Source organism: Lutra lutra, chromosome 3, assembly GCF_902655055.1.
Source record: "Lutra lutra chromosome 3, mLutLut1.2, whole genome shotgun sequence".
NCBI lineage: Eukaryota > Metazoa > Chordata > Mammalia > Carnivora > Mustelidae > Lutra > Lutra lutra.
In genome coordinates, this window is record NC_062280.1 from 192,031,213 (window position 1) to 192,056,701 (window position 25,489).

The 25,489-nt window shown below is 38.1% G+C and overlaps 1 protein-coding gene across 3 annotated transcripts in view; it reads right to left on the bottom strand.

Moving 5' to 3' along the window:
* The window catches only part of FGF14 (fibroblast growth factor 14), a 611,293-nt gene that overhangs the window by 577,288 nt on the left and 8,516 nt on the right, over window positions 1–25,489 (bottom strand). Inside the window, exon 2 of one of the 3 annotated variants that reach the window (XM_047720341.1) lies at window positions 23,506–23,540. The exons of the other annotated variants lie outside the window; for them this stretch is intronic. The gene's annotated coding sequence lies outside the window, so the exon portion shown is untranslated. The remainder of the gene's footprint in view (window positions 1–23,505; window positions 23,541–25,489) is intronic. 3 annotated transcript variants of the gene reach the window in all.

The following is a 25,489-nucleotide window of genomic DNA, read 5'->3' on the forward strand; positions in this document are numbered from 1 at the left end:
TTTCTTTAAGGGAATCCAGCCATTTGTGGGCCAACAGTCATTATACTATTATACAGAGTTTGTTCCAGAGATTTCATCAAGAATATACTGTGAGCTCTAGTCAACAGACTAGTACAACTCATCTGTTTCCTCACTGAAATCTTCTTGCGATATAAGCCATGGATTGTTGGCCCATCTGTTAGGCACCCAGATCACACAGCCTAACAATGGAGTGCTAATGTCAGTGAAATGTGGCTTTTCAGCCACACGGAGACTCGGGACACTTTGGTGTTCTTCTGTCACCGTCCTTCACTGGAAGCTCCAGGCCATGGCCCACATGCCCACTGCAGCACAGAGAAAGTAGAACAGCATGCATTCTGCTGCTCTCCCTCTCCTCAGCATGAGTCAAAAATAAATTGCTCAGGTCCATTCTGCTTTCCCCCATTGTAGCCAAAGATAAAGGGAAATGAGAGATGACTACTGAGAATGCAGGTGCAGTATCTCAAATTGTCAGTGATCTGACAGACCAGCTTTCCTCTTCTGTGTGTTCCCTGTGCTGCAAATTCAACGTGTGAGTGGTGCTGAGTCACGGTGACACAGTATCTTACTGCAGACATTATCAAATGGGATGTTACAAGGTCGCTCTCTCTCCCTACTCTGTGGCCATGTGGCTTTGCACCTATTCAAGGTTAAGCATCACTGCCTTAGAGTCTGGGTGTTTCAGGACATACATATCACCTCCTCCGCTGCTGTGCTTGCTTTCATGCACCAATGAAAAGTGAAACTTACAGTCAAAAAGCACTAGATGTCATCTCAGTTAAAAAAAATTATACAGAAAAATGAAATATAAGAATGCATGTGTAATAATATTTAAATAGTTTGCTAGTTTGTGTGTAAAGCAATACATTTCTTGGGACATGAAAGCCTTTCTATTAGCATCACTGCTTGTTGCTTCTTTGTCGCAAGTTTTATGATTTAAGTGTCGAGCTACAAAGCTACAACCATGAATTCAAAGTCCACAATTTACTCCGTCTCAGACTTTCCTAGCCCTGAATTCTTTAATTGCACAATGGGAAGAACAATTGTATTGACACATCAAAAAATTAAAAACACTGTTAAAAATCACATTTTAAGGTAAATGGTAATAATTACAAAGCAGAAAACATTATTAAACACAAGGATTAATTTTAATGAGATCATTATGTTACCAGACACCTGGACTATTTTATTTAACATCAAATGGGGTGAAGAATGAATTATACCATCTATCCTGGGTTATTCTTGTAATACTCAATAGATTTATCAAAATAATAATAAAATACTCATATATAAATATGCCCCATCTTAAGCATTTTGTGTTTCTTGTTTAAATTTAACAAGAATTTACCGAGCATTGTTCAATGTGCTGTGGGAACCAAACAAAAGTGTTAGGAAAAGTTCCCATCTCTAACGACATTAAGGTCTTGGGGCAATAATACACACACACACACACACACACACACACACATGCACACACTCAAAACTTAGCCTTATCTTTTATCCTCAAACCTTCTGCCCTCCCCAAAAAAAGACAAAGAATTATTCAAATCCTAATAATCCCTAGAAATGTTTCCTACCCAAGATCCTCAACTCCTACTACAACTCCTCTATTCCTAGGTCTTACGTCGTCACCTATAGACGATTGCAACACCCGACCACCTGTCTTTCTCTGTTCAGTTTACATTCCTGAAACATAAACAGATCTCACGGACTTAAAACTTTGGGTAATTCCCTGTTGACTAAACAATAAAATCCAGACTTACAAACTGATATAAAATGTCTTCATGGGCTCATCTTACCTGTTTTTAAACCTGGTGCCCACTCCACATCCTATACTGTTTCCCCTGCTGCCACCAACTTCTTCTCACTATTAACCAATTACTCCAGACTCTTTCACAGGCTGGGTTGTTGGAGGTTTTTTTAATATTCTCTCTCTCTCTCCCCACCCCCATCCCCGCCCCCTCCCAAAGACTAACTTTCCTCTTGTCCAACAAACTTTTATTCCTCCTTGAAAACCAGCTTAAATGTCACATATTTAGCAAAGCCTCCATCAAACTACCTTGTGGATGTAGAAGCAGTTCATTTCATTTGTTATAACATTTGTCACATGTCATCATAATGTCAATTTCACCTCTCTCTTTCTAGAGCTATACTGTGAGCTCCATGTGGGCAATGACTCTGTTCTTAGTTATTTTTATATCTCCAGCACTAAACATAATTCTTGGCACATAAAAGATGCTTAGTCATGTTAAATATGTTAAATAAATGAATACAAAAGTAAGCACTTTAAAAGCTTATGGAAGGGAAAAAAATAAAAAATAAAATTAATTAATTAATTAAAGCTTAGAGAAAGGAGAATTCAGTATGTTCTAAAGTCATCAGGAATTGCTACATTAAAATATACCCAAATAAAAAGTTTGTACATAGCATGTTTTACATGGACTGATAAAGTAAGAAATTACTCAAAGCATGGACAATCATGCCTTAACCCTTTTTAATTTCAGACTTTCTCAAAATAGGATACACTGATGCCATGATACATGTTCTTTAATATACTGTAGGTAAGTAGTCCGAAGAGGGCTAGGGTTAGGATTTTTTTTCCATTTAATTTAACATTTATTTTCATTTTATATCCAGATGTCACATTTTCTATATTAAAATATAATCATGCCGACTCCCCCCAACCCCCATACCCTCAGAGAAAAAAGGAAGAACTTTACAAAACTGGAAAGATGGAATGCACAGAGAAGTTGCTATTGCACCAACTAACAAAGAACACAAAGAGACCAAACAGTAGACATGGCAGAAGTGCATAGAAGACAGCTCAGAACTCACAGCAAGAAGGAGCGAGAATTAAAAGGCAAAAGCTTTTAAATGCTATCCCTTGTGCCACAAGGTTACCCTGAAAAGGCAGAGATGGGTCAGAAAACAGGATCAAATAGGGGATCTATTAAACTTAAATTCTGGAGTTTAGAGAAGTAAGAAGATATTCTTCTACCTGCACCATCATTGTCTAATTTTATTTATTATTATTAAATAGTAACACTTATATTTATAGTATTTCAACAAATTAAGCCACTTCAATGCTATAATTTAGCCTCTTCACTTATTTAAGCAGTGTTTCTCTCTATTTTGTTCAGAAATACTACCATTTTATTTTAAAAACCTACCAAACATCTAACCCAAAATATTCTTATAGCATTTAGGTAGCATTGCCAGATTTAGAAGAAGGAAAACAAAAATAAGAAAACTAAAGAATGCCCAGTTAAATTTGAGTTTCAGATAAACAATAGATACTTTTTTTAGTACAAATATGTCCCATGCAATATTGGGGGCATACTTACACTTAAAATAAAATTAGTAATTTATCCAAAATTAACATTTAAATAGTTGTCCTTTATCTGACAAGTCTACATGTAACAGACAAGAAGACTAGCAATAAATAGATGCTAGAAGAGTCTTAGTTGACCAAAGAGTGCTACCTAGAAAGGTTAGCTTTCCTGACACCCCAGGGAAAACCTAAGGACCTCAACCATTCCCACCCTCTCCCCGCCCGTGGTCTGAAATTCGGTGTGGTGAAGGCATATCCAAGATCATGTCTGATGGTGGTTTTTTACAAAGGAGTGCAAAGGTAATGTTCTCAACAGAACTAGTCCCAGGATTTTGTCTATGATTGTCTTAAAAGATCTTATTTTACGACTATTGTAATCTGCACAATAATACTGATTATATACAAAAAGGCAACAGGTATATGGAAAGGTACTCAACATCACTAATCAAGAAAATGAAAATGAAAATCACAAGGAAATATCACCTCATACCTCTTAGGATGGTTATTAATAATAAAAAAAAAAAAGATACCAAGTGTCACTGAAGATATGGAAAAAAGGAACCCTGGAAACATTGTTGGTAGGAATGTAAATTAACATGAGCATTATGGAAAATAGTATGGAGATTCCTCAAAAAATTAAAAATAGAACTACCAGATGATCCAGCAATCTCACTTCTGGGTATTTGTCTAAAGGAACTGAAATCAAGATTTCAAAGAAAGACCTGAGCTCCCATGTTTATTATAGCATTATTCACAATAGCCAAGATACAAAAACAACCTAAATGCCCATCAGGGGAGGAATGGATAAAGAAAATGTGGTATATACATACACAATGGAGTATCATTCAGCCTTAGAAAAGAAGGAAATCCTGCCCTTTGTGACAATATGGATGGATCTGGAGGACATAGACTAAATAAAGTAAATCAAACACAGAAAGGCAAATAATATATGATCTCATTTATATATGGAATCCTTAACGGTCAAATAATAGAAACAGAGACTGATTTTCAGGGGCTGGGAGAGGGGAAAATTGGGAAGCAATGGTACAAGTTTCAGTTATGCAAAATAAATAATTTCTGGAGATCTACTATATAGCATACGGCCCAGAGCTGACAAAACTTAATTGTATACTTAAAGTTTTCCAAGAGGGCAGATTTTATGTAAAGTAGTCTTATTGCTACTACTACTACTAATAATGGAGGCAAGAGGAAACTTTAGGAGGTGATAGATATGTCTGTGGCCTAATGATGGTGATAACAAGTGTGTATTCACCCCTAAACTCAGCCAGTGGTGTATATTAAATATGTACAGCCTTTTACATAAAAGCGGTACAACATACTGGTACAATAATGTGGTACAAAAAAAAAATTTAAGTTAACAAGCACTTCCTATAACCAAAGGAAGTCTCACCACTGTTAGACTTATATGCCTTGTTACTATTAATCCTCTCAACATCCTTACAAGATATGTGCCATTATCTCTACTTTACAAATAGGGAATCAGAGGCTGAGGTAAAGTAATAATCTTCAGTAGGACAGACAGTGAGGAAGGCTGGACAGGAGACCAAAATCCAGATTTGTCTGGCTCTATAACCATTTGAATATTTAATAATGATGTTGTTTACTGACCTTAAGTGCCCAAATTCTACTAAAAATTAAAGAAAATGCAAAAGTGTTCAAATAAACTGACATAGAGGTAAACGGCCTCCAGATAGAAAAGTTCCTATATAAGAATACACATGTATCTGTGTGTGATCACATACAGCTTTCTCTAAAAATTCTTCTCTAAAAGCATTTTGCAACGCCAACTATCACCACTCCCCTAAGTTCTTTCAGTGTATTTGAAGTTTCCTAGGTAGTACATTACTGTCCTAAGAAGCTAGCCCATTTCCAAAAGGGCCCACCTAATTTTTAGCTATAAACATTGTGTATTCAATCAGTAAGGTCCAGGCAGGTAAATACAAAAACAATCTTCCCATCACTTCTCTGCCTCCCCAGGTACCAGGAAATAAAGTGATCATAATACTCTAAGACAGAGCAGAATGTTCATCTGAGTCACACCAAGTAACCCGGTTACTGCTAAAGTGAAATTTGAAAATGATTGAGGTGATTTTTATGATCAGCCTTTTGGATGTCATTCAATAATACTGCAATACTACTTCAAAGAAGATAATTCAAATTTAAATGTCACTCTCTCTTCAGTGTTGTTTATCAGCAGTTGAGTATTAAATTGGTAAGCTTGATTTATGTTATACAATTCAACCGGTATACGATTCAAACATTCTTATAATTAAGCCAATATTTGAATAAATGGAATAAACACAAAACTAAGTTTGGTAGTGAGGTTCTCCTCTTCAAAGGAGTTCAATTAGGATGGAAAAATATTTGGTAGGGATGTTATAAAGTAATGGCTTTTAACCTTGACTGCACATTGGCGTTACCAAAGGAGATTTAAAATACACCGATGCCTCAGTCCCCCCACCCTGGAGATTCTTAAACAAGTGGACTTAAACACCTGAGGCCCAAGGCTCAGGTCATTCTACTAGATGGCCAAGGCTGAAAGCCAAAGCTACAGCAGGAACTCAAACACTGGATGAAAGGTTGGGGTGGATGACATTTCAGGACCCTTCTAACCCAGAAGTAAGTTTGATTGTTGATGGGACCTATGCTATAATACTGTACTAGACTAGACCTGAAGCTTCTTTGTATGTGCAAAGTAGAAATAAACTGTTGCAGTGATGTTTTTGGCTGGGGTAGTTTCAAAGTATAAAGAGGATGCCACTATTATTTACACCTCCTTCTCACAGGTAGCCTATCTTATCCAGGTTTTAGAGACTAATACAGTGAAGAAATATAAAAACTGAGTAATTCAATGAATTAAATTATTAAATATCTACTGAGCATCTACTATCTGCAAGACACTTTTTTAAGGTACCAAACATTCAATAATGAGTTAGCCAGAGTCTGAGATCTTAGTGGAACTTGCAACTTAATAAGCACAGATGGCTATAATACGAAAGTAAGGTAAATATGTTTGATGTCTAAGCTCATGATGGTTCATTTAAGAGATTACATCCGGTTGTAAAGAAGAGGGAATGCAGGCAGGATTATGTTTTTAACTGTATAAAAAACCATACCTGAGACTTCTGATTGAAGGAAAATAAATCACAAAGTAACATTTTAAAGTTGAAGATCAGATTTTCTGTATATCAACAAGCAGATGAGCCAGACTCCTTCACCTCCCTAAACACTCACTGACGGGAACTTTGTCATGGAAAATCAAACGAAATCCTTCTAGAGATTCTTTCAATCAAAGGCTAAAGTGAACCTCTCTAAAGTGACTCGAGATATATTGGCAGTCTGTGCAATCTAACCAAATTCCCAGTACCTTGAAACAATTTCATAAAAACATAAGCTTGCTAGTGAATTACGCTGATTCCGTGGTAGAAAGAACACTTCAGATATGAAAGAATATCAGTTAATAAACAGACATCTGCTAAACTCTAGTTAATACACAACTAACCTTACACAAGCCAGAGTCTAGAAAGGCATAGCAAGGCATCAGACCTAGAATTCAAGGCAGACCTGGATGAAATAAGCAATAACATCCGCCGTTTCAGCCAACCCTACCCCAGTGGGACTGGACATTCTTAAAGTGATAGGAAAAGTCATCCACTCAGATAAAAAGTAATACTTCAGCTGTCATAATTACACCCCCCTACACACGAAATCCACATCCATATGTGATCTTAGTTAACCCTCCCTACTGGATGCAGAATCGATTGAGGGGCAGGGGGTTCGCAGAAGCCGGAGAAAGTTGTGCTCTTCCTCCTCTAATTCCAGCGTGGTATACAAATCACAGCTGTGACCAAACCAGAGCCAACAGAGAGAGTGTGTGATTCAAATAATAAAATGTTTTAGCTGAAAGTACAAGATGCTGGAGTGTACTAATGACTGGTAAGTCAAGTCCTTGACACAAATTATAATCCTATTATGATAATGATGGAGAAGAGTAAGAAAGATTTTATCACTTAAAAAATCAAATTAAATCTATCATTAAACCTACCTTTTAAGTGAAGTAAATTAAAGAGCTGATGTTCAGAAGATAAGACTGCGTATTAGGAAACTACATTCTGAAGTATAAAATTTAGTTTGTAATTTAGAGCTATGTCCTCCAAATTCTAGTAATGAAAAACAGTCATGTGAGTTTCTTTCCACATAAGATAACTAGTTCTTAGTCTTAAGAACCAACCTCAACTCAGCAAATAAAATGTCCGTAAAAAGTCCTCTGTCTTCTTTATTTTTCAAAACTGCTCCTTAAAAAGATTAACAATAGATTAAAAACTACAACATAAAAGGCAAAAATCATAACCAAAAGACCAGGACAACCTAATGTACCTTCTTTTTTTAAATGTATCTTCTCCCTTTATTATGAATGCAAAACTAACTAAAATTAAAAAAAAAAATCTATTCATTCTGAAACTGTGGTATCTAGAGTCCATTTCTCACACTGATATTCAGATTTTAAAGAATGAGTCAGAGGGTTCTCCTCTCAATAACAAATGCCTGACTGGCTTCTGTGTCTTAAACATTGGAGTGTCTAAGAACCCTGTTCTAAGATGTCTTCCCCTCACTGTTTCTCCTCCATGCCCTCCTTCATGCCTAAGCTTTCAGTTATTGGCCACAAATCAACGGTGCCCACATGTCTTTATGCAGCCAGGCCTCTCTTTTGAGTTGTAGATACAATTGCTTAGTCCACAATGTTCTTAAACATATATTTTCCTCACCCACAGCATCTCCTGGAAAGAACTCCCACTATAAAATTCTACATAAATAAAGTAACTAAACATCAAAGGAACGACAAAATAACTTTAAAAGAAACTTCACTGTTCTTGGTATTATATTAAATATTCAATAGAAAATCAGTCACTGTAATTAGTTGATCAACATTTTGAATCAGGCCATTTATCTTTACTTGCTAGGTTCTCAACTATATTTTCTTGGCACATTGAAATTTTGTGTTTTCCCATGAAACACAAGAAAAAGAAAAGTCTGGTATTCGTTGTGGCTTCCGAGTGGTAAGTAGCCAGTCATGAGTCTGGTGGTGCCAGGAGTTAGAAATAGCTCTAGTCATCTGACTTCTGGAGCAGTGTGTGTGTGCTCACTGGTCCAAACTCTCTCCCCACCACGACAGGCTTCTCATTGATGAGGCCGGGCACTTCCTAAAGGAGGCAAATTTCCTTAAAAGAGGCAAATTAAAGCTAGGCTTTAGATCTCTAAGTTACATTTTATTCTAAAAAAAAATAAATTTTTTCTGAAGAAAATAAACAGAGCCCAACATTGTTAGGTAGGAACAAAGGAAAGGACTACAAGTTTCATGAATAATGCAAAATTGACAAGATGAGCTATTTATAGTGTTCAGGTGTGAGCAGCATCACCAACAACAAAACAAAGAGTTGAATACACAATAGAAAGGGAAATGTTGCTGGGGGGGGGGGGGTTCCCCAGGAGCAAAACGAAAAGTTCAAAGCTACAGAGGAGACTTTTATGGCCAAAAAAGTAAAAAAAAAAAAAAAAAAAAAATGATCAGGCAGCAAACCTCTGAGACAGCAAAACAGTGGTACAAAAAGACTGCTTTAAAATGTGCTTCATTCATTTACTAGAGTAAACAGCATCAGAGAATGAGAACAACCCACAAAATTTACCTCAAAGTTTTTGAGGTAATTACTGTTGGATATAAGCAATTAAGGAGGATAATAATAAAAGTGAAATAAAATATACAGATTAGAAAAGTTTATAAAATATTTTAAAATATTTATTTTGGCATAGATGATTAAAACTCAACTCCACCTTATATACAGGGAAAAGCACGTACTGTAAAATTCTAGCACAGATATTTGACAACATTATTTAGCTCAAGAACAATATAAGGACTTCAAAACAGTCTGTCTGCAGTCAGTCCCAGTCTGGGCAAAACACAAAATGTTCCAGGTTCCTTTCAGCCCCGAAGGCTTGCGAGCAAAGAGCTGGGTAGGCCCTGGCAGTACAAAGGAGGCCCAGTGAGAGCATAGCTTGTACTAGGGCCCCAAATCCGTCTTCCTTCAACCTTTACTTCCTATCAAAAATTCATTTATGAACCATATAGCATTAGCTACAAACAAGAGCTTGATAGTATTACATTAATTTAAAAATTATCTTTATTTTAGCAGGGTCACCCACAGGAAAATGTAGGAAAGAAACTAACATTGTTTCTGACTAGTAAGTGAGGAGCAAGGAACTAATAAGCAGATGTCTATGTGCTGGAAATTGTGTCGGGTACGTTACTTATTTACCCTGAAACCCTAGATAGATGTTTTCCCTATATATACATATGCATGATCAAGTTTAATTTATAAATTAGGTACAGTGAGAGGTTAACAACAATAATAGTAGAGCAATTAGAATGTTAAAAATTAACTCAAAAAGGACCAAAGACTCAAGTGTAAGGGCTAAAACTCTCAGGAGAAGATTTAGGACTAAATCTTCAGTCAGGAAATGGTTTCTTAGATATGACAGCAAATACAAAAATGACCAAAAAATAGATAAATTGGACTTCATCAAAATTTAAAATTTTGTGCATCAAAGGGTACCATCAAGAAAGTGAAAAAACAATTCACGGAATAGAAGGAAATATTTGTAAATCACATACTTGATAAAAACTTGTATCCAGAATATATAAAGAACTCTCACAAACCAAAAATAAAAAGACAAATAATCCAGTTAAAAATGAGCAAAGAATTTGAATAAACATTTCTCCAAAAAAGATACACAAAGAACCAATAAGCACATGAAAAAAAGCTCAATGTCATTAGTCATTAGAGAAATGCAAATCAAAACCATAATGATATATTACTTCACACTCCCTGGGATGACTATAATCAAAACAGCAGACAATAACAAGTATTGGCAAGAATGTGGAGAAATTGAAACCCTCACATGTTGCTGGAAGAAATATAAAATTGTGCAGCTGCTTTTAAAAACAATTTGGTGGTCTCTCAAAGTATTAACGCAGAATTATCATCTGACCAGCAATTCTACTGGTTGGTATATACCCAAGAAAACTAAAACTTCTACATGGGTAAAAAAATTAAACACAAATGTTCATAGCAGCATTATATTTAGTAATAAAAAATGGAAATAACACAAATGTGCCTCATCTGAAGAATGAATAAACAAAATGTGGTATATCTATACAATGGAATACTATTGGAAAATAAAACAGAATGAGGTACTGATATGTTCTACAACATAGATGAACCTTGAAAACATTATGCTAATTGAATGCACTCACATATTTTATGATGCCACTTATATGAAATATCCAGAAAAAGAAAACCCACAGAAACTAAAAGTATGTTCATCCTTGCCAGGGTATGAGGGGAGAGAGAGATAGGGAATGACTGCTATAGGTAAGGAGTTTCTTTTTAAGTTAATGAAAATGTTCTAACATTAGACAGCGATAACAGTTGCAGTTGCACAAGATATGAATATACCTAAAAAATACTAAAATGTACACTTTAAAAGAGTAAATTTTAAAGTATTTGAACTATATCTCAATAAAGCTCTCATAAAAGTGATATTTAAAATTCATAATCTGGATCTAAGAAATGCATTTACAATGATATTATAGTTGTACCACCAATTATTTTAGATTGCTTTCATTACAAAAAATATTCTTTAGTTTTCTTATAATTCGTTAGACGAGTATGCCTAGTAATAGCCATGTAAACATATTTAAAAGAACAACATGTACAAACACCCTCAAGGGCACTTCCAGGGGGCCTTGTGGGCCAAAAACCAATTTCTAGTCATAACCTATTCTACAGCTGTTACTATTGACATTGCATTTTTCAACTTAAAAATGCACCCAACCTATTGTGACAGGCATGGACTTTGCATTCTGTCTGGAATACTCCAGCCCGAATCTATTCCTCATTCGGTCCAACGTGCAGACTCTCATGACATAACTGGCAGTGGCAAAGGGAAAAAGGAAGCAGGAGAGAAAAGAGGAAGGAGGATGAACCAGGTCATCCCTCCACCTCTAGCAACATTGCTTCTTTAGCTCCAGGACTGACCCAACCCAGCAGCCTTCCATCTTTAGCCAACCTTCTTATCCCCCTCCTCCCCCTAGAAGAACGAAGATCCTGTCTTCATGAATCATCCACTGGGCCAAGTATACCATTCTTCATGTAGAAGGAATTCAGGAAGTGTTGGGTATTGAATCAACCAACTGAAATTGGACTTCACGCTTTAAAAATGATTTTAAAAAATTAAAATAGTTTTTTTTTAAAGGAAACCAATCTTCAAACATTAAAATCTAAAATATCAGTTCTTAAAAAAATAAAATAAAATATCAGTTCTTAATCATGGTGTCATAATCACTCACATACCATGATGTCTGCTCAAGTAGTTTGTCACTAACAATAGAGTACTAGTATTTGTCAATGATTGACTTTTTTATATAATTAGAATATATTCAAGGCTATTGTTCTAACAATGTCCTTATTATATTAATTCTAATATTATTTCTTAAGTAGAGAAAGGAGTAAATGACAACTAATGAGCAGAAACAATTATTCATAATAAGTGTATTAAACATGAGGATGTTATCTATCATGACTCAAACTTTTATTCTTTCCAGCAAGCCCTCCATGCCCTCTTGTTGGCCCCATAGCATCAGAGCCACAGAAAGGCCTATACCCTACAATATTAATCAAAAGAAATTAGTTAGATGTTATGCCCTACAGATATATACCGCAATTCTACATATTTTATTTTTTATTAAACCATAATTTCTAATCCAGTTAAGGGTCAGTCCCAAAGTGACCACAGGGAATTAACTTAAAGGGAGCCCTAGAATGAAGGCTATTATCTCCTCCAAATGAAGTAGCCAAAGGAAAAGAAAAAAAAATAAATAAATAAACAAAAAATAATGCATGACAGCATCTAAAAAAATTGAGATTTTCCCAGTTTATTGCTTTAGATGGAAGGTTAATAAGGTGCTATGGAAGAGTCATAGCAGTCCTTAGGAAAATATAAAGTAAAAAAACCATTGGCAAATATAGTAGCCCCCCACCTTATCTGTTGGGGATATATCCCAAGACCTCCAGTGGATGCCTGAAACCCTAGATAGATGTTTTCCCTATATATACATATGCATGATCAGGTTTAATTTATAAATTAGGTACAGTGAGAGGTTAACAACAATAATAGTAGAGCAATTAGAATGTACTGTAATAGGGGCGCCTGGGTGGCTCAGTGGGTTAAGCTGCTGCCTTCGGCTCAGGTCATGATCTCGGAGTCCTGGGATCGAGCCCCGCATCGGGCTCTCTGCTCTCTCGGGGAGCCTGCTTCCTCCTCTCTCTCTGCCTGCCTCTCTGCCTGCTTGTGATCTCTCTGTCAAATAAAAAAAAAAAAAAAAAAAAGAATGTACTGTAATAAAAGTTGGTGTGTATGTGGTGTGTGTGTGTGTCTCTCTCTCTCTCACACACACACACACACACAATATCTACTTGTGCTATATTCACCCTTCATCTTGTGATGATGTGAAATGATAAAATGCCTACGTGAGGAGATAAAGTGAGGGGAACGATGAGGGTATTGGAACACAGTGTTAGGCCACTCTTGAACTTCTGACCATTGGTCAGAAGAATCATCTGCTTCCAGTCCATGTTTGCAGTCGGGTAACTGAAAGCTTGGAGAGCAAAACAACGGACATGCAAGGACGGCTGAATGTCTCACCACAGACAGTGGAATCAATGACACTGGACATTGGAAAACTTCGCACTGACCATACGAGTCCAACAACCACAGAGTCAGTTAGAGTGTTTTTCATATCCTCCCAATGAATTTTCAAATAACCTGAAGTCCTACTGACCATATATTCTTTTCTTTCATGTCTTATTTTCTGCTTTCATCTAATACTGGCCCATACGCAGGGATCATGACTGAAAACAACACTGAAACCTATTTAAAAAAACCTATAGTGTTAATTAAATATACCATATATTTGGAGGCAGGAACTCTTGACTTCTAAGCTACCTACATGGCCTACTTCTCTGAAAGAAGTTTAAAGTGCTGGTTATAGTGTAGAGATCCTTAACTACTCAATACCAAGATGTCGTCGGACTAGTTAACATGATTTACAAGTAGACATGCTTAAAAATGTCCAGTTCAGTCATTACACCTATGCTGCAGATTTCAGTATCTTATTTTAATTAAAAATCATCTCAACAAAAAGCTACTTGAAAGCCATGAAATGAACTGGTAAAGTTATGAAATATTCTGTTTTTTAATTTCAAAATCATAAGTTTAAAAACACAAAATAAGTAATCTATTATTTTTGAATTGATCCTACTTCTTAGCTATTTTTTTCTGCCTTCAATTTACTATTAATATGAGCCCTTCTCCAATGGCTCTCTTGGGTGAAAGATTGTACTGGCCTGCAGATGAAGAAAGTACATAAACATCCCGGATTTACAATAAGCTAAAATGCCTAGCATACATTCCATAAATGCATTCAACACACTTAGAATTTGCCCTGCAAATTAAAAAAAAATTCAAACCACAATTTAGTTAAAACAGTATATCACTATTCAGCATCTCAAAATATAGATATTTTGCCATAATGGGATATAGCAATTAGGAAATAAATACAATGTTTATTACCTGAAAGTCACTTTTACACAATTTTTAAAGTTCCCTGTACCCGTATGGCAATTGTATGGTATTTATTAGCAATACCAACTTCTACCATTTTCCCTAATTTTCTTATAATTCTGAAGAGGAGACTAGAAGATATCCTAATGAAATCTACAATAAGGGGCGCCTGGGTGGCTCAGTGGGTTAAGCCGCTGCCTTCGGCTCAGGTCATGATCTCAGGGTCCTGGGATCGAGCCCCGCATCGGGCTCTCTGCTCAGAGGGGAGCCTGCTTCCTCCTGTCTCTCTGCCTGTCTCTCTGCCTGCTTGTGATCTCTCTGTCAAATAAATAAATAAAATCTTTAAAAAAAAAAAAAAAAGAAATCTACAATAATATTAAAAAGCATTTCTACCAAGTATAAATTTAAAAGAGTACAAGAAAGAAAGGGTTGAGGGTCTGCCTTACATTTAATCTGTTACAATGAAAGGAAAGACATAGTTAGGCAAAAACTGTTACCAAGATTCAGAGATAATGCCTCCTTCTGCTTTGGATCACACAAAGAAGAGAAGAAGGTTATGATTCAGAACGAGTTCAATGACTCTAACGTCCTTTCTCAAGGCTCTCAGAAACCCATGTTATTGGGTACCAGAAAGACCCGACAAGAAAGTGTGTATATATCTATGCCAACCCATGTAACACAATGTGAATTCTGAAGCAGCATCTTTATATGCAAAGGGTGTACATTTTAATTTTTTATTCAGAGCTATGCTAATACAACACCACTTAGGCCTTTTACTTAACTCTGCTGCAATATTCTGACCTTTCGCATTGTACGACTATTACCTTTATCCTTATTTTCAAAGAGTTTGGTTAATTCAGTTATGCACTAACCCACAGAAATGACAGAATTCAGGTTAATGCTTCCAGTTTGCTCCTACCACAGTGCATCTACTACGGCTGTCACCTAAAATAAACCCATTCCCCCTCTTGCCTGAATTATGCTTGTGACCCTGTAAGTATCACTCTTACAAACTCTGACCTTGAATAAGGATCCTAGCTCTAAATCAAAGAAACTGAATCTGCTGCTTTTAAGACATTACCAGGTACATTTTTATAAAGGCTAAATTGCCATTAGTAATTTAATAGGCTTATTTTAATAAAAGTTATCTTCCTTAAAATATCAGTTTGTAAAAACATGCAAGAAATAGATATTGACCCCTAAAACACAATTCAAATTCTTTAACAGAAAGTAGAAAAACAAAATTTATTTCCAAAAGTTGTGCCTCTAACAAACTGTCCCTTAATGCATCTCCTTACTAATCTTGATCCACTAATGGTCATTGAGGGTTACTAAAACACATGTCCACCACTAGAGCCAGAACAGCACACTGTACCAGGACTCCTGAAGGAAAAAAAATGTGGTCCAAGTTGTTGAAATATCCAAATAACCTTGCATCCAAATAGCCCATGACATTTTAGTCCTCCCCAGTGTGGTGTTTCACTGGAAAATATCATCTCGCAGAGAAATAAACTGCTGTATGAGTACATAAGTACTCCAAAGTCGCTCGGTACTGTACCTTGAAAGTACTGAATGTCATTCTCACCATATTTAGGAAGCCAGTAAAGCTACCAGAGCTAGAGAATTTAAACTGGGATCTGGCCTCAAATTATATAAGATAACACATGATCTATGTTCATCTGTGTACCAGTGACGTGTAACTTTCAATAGCATATTCGCTATACTTCCTGTCTCACATTCTCGGCAAATCATTGATTTCAAGGAGTCACCCTGAGCCTCCCCGATGACATCGCTTTCTCCCATTTACACCTTTTATTTCAGCATTACAAAGTTCAGAGGAAGCAGTGGCCTTCCTGTTGCAGAGTGTCTTGGTGTGTTTTGGTTTATCTCTTCCCAAGCACCGAGAGATATTTCGCCAGCCCATATTCAGCCATACTCAGAACCACCCCTTGATCGGAGCTCCTGTTTCCCATCTCCAACTAAGAAAGGATATTTCACTTGCCTGCTTCTTACTATGAAAGCCTCCGTCTTGTGCTACCCTCCCACAACCAGCTCCACCAGTAATACTTTCCAACTGTACCAGAGCAATTCCCAAGCATGTCACTCCCTGCTGTGGAAACGCTCTCTAGTTCACTGATTTTTACCACATCCAGCCTAACTTCTCTGCCAGGCTTTTGGACTCCAAATTATGATTCCTCTAATCCTTTAAAATATGATTTCATTAGTGTTCCCACAAATTCCCCGACATGTACCTTTCCTTCAGTCTTTGACTTTCACTCACAGTTCTCCCCCTGCCAAGAATATACTTCTCTTTCCTGCCAACTGAAACACGCATTCGAGAGTCAGCTCAGGTCACATTTCTCTAAAAGATTTCCCTTTCCTTCCCTGACATCCCACAGGGACGTCCTACAGCACTCCAGTTAGCCTTCAACTGAACAGGACTCTCTCATTTCTGGTATTCTCCGTACACTTAGCTACCACACTACTTGTGGGCCAAAGACCAAATCCTCACAGGATATTTTAAATCTCTCCCCTAACTAACATAGACCATACCACATATTATTTAATAAATACCGATAAGATTATTGTATAGGATTATATATCATCTATCATCTCAAAACCTCAGGGTCACTTTCGAATTTACAAATAACAGATATTTTCTATAGACTAACTGCATCTTTGGAACAACAAAAACAGCAGTCCCAAGAAAGACAGAAAGGGAGGAAAGTGTTGCTTTTCAGAAACAGATTAAAAGGACAACACATCCATGGGATTTCTGCATGTCTTGAAGCAGCTTTTATCGCAGACTCTTTGCAAGGATATTGCTACCGTGGAATCCAGGGATCATGTCCTCCTTCCAGGTTAGAAGACAGATTTGTTTCCTGACCAGGAAAATAAAGATGATGCCTCCCTGCAGAGCAAAGGTTGGGCCGCTTTGCTAGACACTCCTTAAAAGACAGAAAATTGCCTAACCCAGGAGTTCCTCAGCCATGACACAAACCCCAAGGGCAAGCTCTGCCTGGGTCACTCAGCATTATCCCTGGGGGGATTTGGGGACAAGGGGAATCGATGGGAACATGAAGCTCATGCTGCCTGCTGTGCCCTGAGTAATAAAATCCTTTATCTCTGACCCAGGAGTCTCCTGTCTTCAGCCAGCATCTATGTAACTGGGGCAAGCTAATGTGGTAGCCCGAAAATTGGGTCAACTTGCAAACACTTCGTAGTTGTGGAGAACTTCTGCCTGTTAACCAAAAGTAAGTCTGTCCAATTAGGAGTTTCTAGTTTACAAAAAAGATAAGCAAAAGCTACCACATCACATTCTGCGTATTAGCATTCAGTGATATGGCTGAATCTTGAAAACAACATGTTGAGTGGAAGAAGCAAACTCAAAAGCGTGAGGACACCGTGATTTAATGACATGAGGTTTTACCGCATGCTAAGGTTAAGCGAGAAACATCAGAATGGTGGCTGCTTCTTAGGAGATTCCGGATGGAAATGGAATATAAAGGAGAAGGAGATTTCTGGGGTGATGGAATGTTCTATGTTTTTTTTTTTTTTAAGATTTTATTTATTTATTTGACAGACAGAGATCACAAGTAGGCAGAGCAGCAGGCAGAGAGAGAGTGGGGGAAGCAGGCTCCCTGCTGAGCAGAAATCCCGATGCCGGGCTCGATCCCAGGACCCTGAGATCATGACCTGAGCCGAAGGCAGAGGCTTAACCTACTGAGCCACCCAGGTGCCCCTGGAATGTTCTATATTTTGACTGGGGTGCTGGTTATAAGGATACAATAGTCAAAAGACAGCAAACACTATGGTAAGAACCGTGTGTTTTAATGTATATAAATTATGCTCAAGAAAAAAAACTTACAAGTTCTAAATGTCTAAATACTGAATATATTGTAGTCTCTTTTAGTTTCAGGATATAATGATTCACAGACACACTAAGACATACTGGCCAGCTTCACACACATTCTTTGAACATCATCTTTCAAGAGGCAGCTAGAACAACAGTAATGCCGCTCAGGTTTGTGCCTGGATCTTCCGCTGTTGGCTAGATATTGTCAGGCAACCTCCTTCACCTCTTCACACCTGGGTTTTATCCTTTTAAATACAAGTACAGTCGACCCTTGAACAATACCCAGCTTAGGGGCGCAGTCAAAAATCCTGTGCAGTCAAAAATCCATGTATAGGGGCGCCTGGGTGGCTCAGTGGGTTAAGCCTCTGCCTTCGGCTCAGGTCATGATCTCAGGGTCCTGGGATCGAGCCCCACATCGGGCTCTCTGCTCAACAGGGAGCCTGCTTCCTCTTCTCTCTGCCTGCCTCTCTGCCTGCTTGTGATCTCTCTGTCAAATAAATAAATGAAATCTTTAAAAAAAAAAAATCCATGTATAACTTTTGACTCCCCCAAAACTTAACTATCGACTGGATGTCTTACCGATAACCTGAACAGTTGACTAACACATATTTTGTACGCTCTATGTATTATATATTATATTCTTATAATAATATCTCACTTTTTCTTAATTTTTCAGTCTTTCTAGGCTACATAGTTTTTCTGCAAGTTTTTTTTCGATTGTCAGAAATCCCCAAAAAATTTTCCAATAGATTTATTGAAAAAAGTCCACGTACAAGTGGACCCACACAGTTCAAACCCATGTTGTTCTAGGGTCAGCTGATAAAAAAAGTTCCTACCTGTGGTTATGAGAACTAAGGAGGTATTATAGGTGAATTGCTTTGAAAATAGAAAGAATTCTCTAAAGATCAATTGTAATTATTATTTATTTAGGGATAGTGATAACATAAAATTCAAAATAATTCAGGATATTTCTGTTAAAGTAGGAGAGCAATATGCTTTTAAAAATCTAGTAACTTTAAAGAACACTTTTTAGTGGGAATATGAGGTTGAATATTTATTATAATAATACCACCCAAAAGTCAAATCTAATAAGGCAATAGATCCATACCATAGTTTTTTATTTTTTTTATTTATTTGACAGACAGAGATCTCAAGTAGGCAGAGAGGCAGGCAGAGAGAGAGAGAGAGGAGGAACCAGGCTCCTCGCTGAGCAGAGAGCCCGATGTGGGGCTCCATCCCAGGACCCTGGGACCATGACCTGAGCTGAAGGCAGAGGCTTTAACCCACTAAGACACCCAGGCACCCCCATATCAGAGTTTTTTAAATGTTACTGAAAGCACAGAAAGAAAAAATTAAGTCAAATAAATGCCACTTTTGGTGAATATCTCAAGTCCAGATAAACATGTCTCATTTACTTTCTGACAACTGTATTGTTAGCCTTTTGTGCCCTTTTTTCCCTAACGTAATACATGTGAAAGTTGAAGGTCCAATTGAATGTTAATCCTGACCTCGCCTAAAGAGTAAATCGAGGACAAAATTTTTGAAAGACAAGCCTCAAGGAAATATGTGAAAGGACAAAATGATAGCACAAATAAGGGAGACTGGGACAAAGGGGTGAATTCTCAGTGATGGAAAAGCACTTTGGTAAAGGACAAAGCAAAGAACAGATATCAAACTTCGTGGCTCTGTAGATCAAACCCCACTCTATCTTCAGCATATAAACCACTGGTTAATGCCCCCATAAAAAGGTGTGTCTGCCAGAGAATCACCTCAGAATTGTGCTCTTTAAGATTATTCCCAAGATGGCAAAAGGAAATACAATTAGGAAAGAAAAAATAAACAATAAGCGATAATGATGCAAAATTTCTATCCCTTTAAAATTTTTTTTTTTTTTTTTTTTTACTGCATCATTAAACTAGTTCTAACACTTACTATCCACTCCATTGAAAGTATTCAGGATTTCATATCCACTATTATATGTATGACATATGAGAAATTTTATGTCACTGAGTTGGCAAATGAGAGGAAATTTTCAATGTAAAAAGGAATGTAATGAAGTCAATGAAAAACACAAATTCCTAGGAAACAAGTCAAGTCACTGGATAATGGAGGAGGAAGGGGCCTATTGGGTTAGAGTTTCCAATCTGCCCCACCAGGATAACGTGGAAGCAGAGTGGTGATGACTGAGTATTTAGTAGAGAACGGACTCAGGCCTCCAGGCAAACGGATCCTTTCTTTGACGAAGAATTACAATATCTGGGGTACAACAGTAACGCAACCAAAGATGAGTTTCAGCCTTGAAATAGTTGGCTATAAAAAACAACAACAACAAGATGGGATTGGGAGGGAGACAAACCATAAGTGACTCTTAATCTCACAAAACAAACTGAGGGCTGCTGGGAGAAGGTGTTTGGGAGAGGGTGGTTGGCTTGTGGACATTGGGGAGGGTATGTGCTATGGTGAGTGCTGTGAAGTGTGTAAACCTGGCGATTCACAGACCTGTACCCCTGGGGATAAAAATATATTATATGTTTATAAAAAATAAAAAATTTAAATTAAAAACAACAACAACAACAACAAACTGTTTTAATCTCTAAGCCTTTTTTTTTCACATTTCTTCCTTTTTAAGTACAACAATAGTGTACCCTGCGCTCCACACAGGAAGTGGAGAGAAAAGAGATTTCAATCCCTCCCAAACGACGCTTTATCTAAGAGGCAGCATTACAGAAGAGGTTACCACGCACGTCAGCGATTCACTGTAATTGTGCAGACAACAAAATGTTATGGGCGGGGGAGGGGAGAGCATTTTAATTACAACTACATTCAGTTCTATCTAAAAAGCAGGTGCGCACACTTACATATGTAAATTCAGTAAAGTTCACACTTCCTTTTCTTGCCAGACTTGAATAGTCAATTGGAAAACTTGGCTTTTAATTGCACTCATGGACTCCTCAACTGAACAAAGTATTGTGTACAAAAACATGTACTTTTGACAAAGACCTATATATATAATCATAAAAAAAAAAACTTTTGACTTTTCTTCCTTGCAAAGCATTTTTTCTGTCCCTGAGGACTTCCAGGTGTGAAGTGAAGAAAATGAACTCTTTATCCTAGAGCAACTCTCCTACAACTGCCTACTTAAGTTTTGATCTAAAAAGAGAAATTCGTCAGTTTTCTACTTGCTATTTATCGTTACCACAGCTCTTTGATATGAACAGTCTGAAGAGAGCCAAGTTTTTACCCCAGGGTAGTGGAGTTTTTACCCCATGGAGATGGAGACGTGTTATTGGCCAATGGCCAGCAGATCAGGATCCACGAGAGTTGTCCAAATCAAAAACCTGTGGTCAAAACATTCTAGACTCTCCCCTCTCCTTCTTCTCAAATTCAAATTGGCCACTGAGATAGAAGGACTGCACTTTCTCTCCAGCTCCTGTCTGGACCTACCACTTCTACTTCAGTTGCTGCCTTTGTGGACTTTCTACCTTCAGTCTTGCCCCACTCAAAGCTATTTTAATCCCCCTCTCCACCATAGCACTTGTCTCAAAAGTAAATCTGACCATGCCACAAAGCACACGATCTGTTCTTGACTACTGACACAGTTAATTTGTATATCGGGACCCACAGAACGGAAACAGGCCCAGTGACCTTGCCCAGTGACCTAACCCTAACATATATACAAATCACAGTCCTCCAACTAGGCTTTAGCTAGCTTACCTTACGTTAGAAAATGGGATTTGCAGTCTTTATGAGGGAATCCCTAACCTCCTAGCCAATCATGCTTGTTTTCGGGTTGCCTCTTCTAATGCTTTTTAAAACTCACACTTGCCCAAAATTCCTTGAGAAGGATGTTCCAACTACTTGCCAGCACTGTACTGCCCCAATCAAGGACTGTTTTCCCTTGAAGAAAGGACATCAAACTGATTAGTAAATTGTTTTAGTTTTGCAAATAGCCAGTTTGGGCAATGAGATGGGACCTGAAGACAGCTGCTAAAGATTCTAGGGACAGCTTCTAGAAGTAGGTGGAAGGTACCCAGAGAGCCATTTTACTTGCTACCTCTCTGGCTGCTCTGGTAAGCTTCTCTCTGATCAAGCTCTACTTATTTTGCATTCTGAGCTCCTCAAGTTTGTTTATCTTAGCCCTTCCAGATGGAAAACTGGGGTGTGAGGGACTCCAGGTTTTTCACAGTGAGGTTTGTGGCCAAACTCATGTACAAGGTAAGCTCCTCTGGGGGTGTTCTTACAGTCTCAGGAACTGTGCGGGCAGCCAACAATAGTAAATCTGCTTGAATTATGATGGGTTATTTAAAGGGAAAATAACGGTTATCCCTCAATCTAAAGAAAGCAAGATGGCAGCCAGTCGGGGGACAGGATTCACAAAGCTTCAAAGTAAGTCCACAGCACAAACTGCTAGGAAACTTGGGGAAATTAACTAAGACAAGAAATTCAGATTTTTCCAACCAACGGCACATCAAAATCTAAGTACAAGTTGGATTATTAAAAGCCATTAGGAAATCCACTGCTATAAAGACATTTTCTTATGAAAGGAATAATAGATCTATTGTATTGCTAATGGGGACCTCATAAGCCTAAGTCACAGAACTGGTGGGCATGGGCCAAACACCTAAAAGCTCTTAAAGTGTTTGGCACCTAACTGGAAGACTCGAGTGCTAGGGTAAGTTGATCAGAGAATGAGTTAGATCGACGCTAAGCCACCTGCCAACCCCAAGAAAACTTCTGTGTAACAAGGCACACTGTAAAACACCACAAAATCCCCAACTCAATGGCACATCCCTCTTAGGTATAAATTTGGCTCTGAGAGACCCAACGCTTCACTGAAGAAATGGGATCCTCAAGTTCCAAAGAATTAAGTGTGACATATTTCAGCAAAAACATTTAAGACTGAGGACTATAGTCCCCAAAGTTGTAGGTATCTACAAAAATGGCCAAATCTAAGCAAGACAACCTAGATTTAAAATGGCCTTTATGGGGAACATTCCAATTAGACAAAATCATTCATTTAAAAAGTGAGCCTGAAAGTAAGTGTTCCCAAATCAAACAGAATGGGCTACCTATTTTAACTGGCATGCAGAAGCCTTTGAAAGACTTCAAAAGTCCAAAAAACCTTTATGGAAAGATTCACTGCAAAAGGCTAATGAAAAATTAAGGACGCAAGAAGTACCGAAAATAAAAGACTATGAGAATGAAATGACTTCTACTATTCCCTTCTTTGATCTTCCTTGACCTCAGTACTCACTAATCCTCTATCTGCACTGACGTTCCACTCTAATAGACTACATGACCATAAACAGAAGTCTGCCGATGTCCAGACTATAATGGCCTATATCCAGAGATCCCTGTATCTGCCACCAAAACATGGGCCCCTTTCAGGGTTGACAGGACACTAAGGGATTCTCCAGTAAACCACTACCAGTATTCCCTTATACAGCCAAGGGGAAACTAAAATAAAATTAATTTAAAAGCTTTGTCAAATTCTGGTAGATACCTCAGCTTCACTCTCTACTTCAAAACCCACTCACTCTGGAGTCCTGGAGAAGGGATTGGGAAAAACTGACAAAAGCCAGTAAAGGGTGAAAATTCTTACCAGAATCAGCTCTCCTGGATCTCTCTCTGTAATGCCTGGTCAAGAGAGGAAGGTAAAATTTCATGTTATCCCTTCCTTTTCAAGATACATTAGATATTAATGCTTTGTCTCCCAAAGGCAGTTATTGTCTTCTTATTTGTCTCATTTTATGCCCACTTGGCTTGGGAGCCAACAGGTTGGGGACCCTCGAAATACAGCCAGACAGAAGTGGAGGTTGCACTCCATTGGTGGCTAGTGTCCTAGAGACTGTTGCCAGCTCTCAAGAGGATTGTGTAAGTCTTAATTTTGGCTATCTTTGGGAGTGGCTCTAGATCTTGGGAGAGCAGTATCTTTTGCACCTTCTTTGGGGATGCCTCTTGCATCTAAAAGATTGTTCAATACCACCAGGAATATTTACTGTTTGTCCTGGCTAAAACTTGACAAGATATTCAAAAGGACTTTTTAAAGTAGCTCTATGGTTAGAAGTTTGCTGATATTGGAGGCTGACAATCAGAACCTCGTGAAAACTTATTTTTTAGGCCTTCTCCCTTAAGCTAAATGAAACTATGTACCCAGATGGAAAGAAAACTATTTCAAAGACACATAGCTCTAAATCTAGAACACAGGACTCTTTTGGTTTCCATCTTAGGTAAAGATCTTCTCCCTGACCTAAAGAAGCAAATAGAAGATAACATAGTTGGATGGGTGGTCAGCCCTTTAAAGTTGCAGCCCCACTTTAAATTGAAAACCCAACTTTAAATTGCAAAACCCAACCAAAAAATGCAACCCAGTTCTTTGAGGAATTAAGAACGGTCCTTGTCTTATAAATTATAAATTGTAAAGTCTTTACAAGAACAGAAATGCAGCCCTAGAAGCAATTTAAAACCCATACATCATTTTTATCAATCCCCAAACCTCCCCTGCTACTCGTTAAAAGCTTGTAGGTATTGTAAAATCTTGGATTTAGGAAACAAATCCTCCTCATGGGAGAAGCTTGCATTCTTTCCTCGTGCCTTTGAGATGTAAATGTTCTACCCAGCTTCGCTAGGAACTGAAGGACCTCTCTTCTTCGAAAAGCAAACTTCAGGGAGGTAATTCTCATCAGAAGGAAGAAAAGAAAGAAAAGTGGGGAGAGCTATTTGGAAACTAGGCCAATGAAAAATCTTTAAAAAGTGAAAAGCCATCTGAACAGGTTACCTTAATTTATTCCATCAATCTGGATCCAGCTGTTCTTTTATAAACTAGTGAGTTTTGCATTACTGTATCCTCAAAATAGTTTTTTTTTTTTTCAATTTCTAAATTTACAGTGACGTTTTAAGATTCAAAACGCCTGCAATTTCCCCCAGTAACCTAAAGGGGACAGAAGCTGGTATAGCGAGGCTCCTCCCCCCAACATGTATGGAGGCTGTAGGAAAAGGCATCCGGAGACTATAATGGTTAGGACAGAACGCCGTCTGTTTCTGCACCAACCACACAACTCTGCAAAACGCACGAAGAGCTCTTGATAGTGTCACCAGTAAAATACAACGCGTTTCTTCTTCGCAGGTTCAAAGATGGTGTGTGTCTACAATTCAAAGCCTGCTCTTGGACCAGTCTCCTCCACCGTGAAGAGTGGCCACATCTCCAAGAGGGGCAGGTCAGGCATGATCCCTGCCCTGGCCCTCCGCCTCTCATAGTCTCTGATTCTAGAATACAACTTAAGTATACGCAGCCTAGTCCAGGACAGATACCGGGAAGAGGGAAGAGCTCCCTTAAAGCCCGGACGGGGCGGAGGGTTACAGAAGCTAGAACAAGAGGGCTGAGGCTGACCTGAGATTGTTCTAATATTGCGGCTGAGGAAACTGAGGCCCAGAGAACTTCAGGAGGCAGCCCCGGCTCTTCCGGTAGCTAGTGGGGAAGCGGAGAGCCCCCGCGGGGCTCATCTTCCGCCAGTCCTGTGCTGGGGCGCGATGCCCGGCAGGTCAGCTCTTTCTTCCAGCCCAGTCCCTGCGCCTCTGCGCCCAGC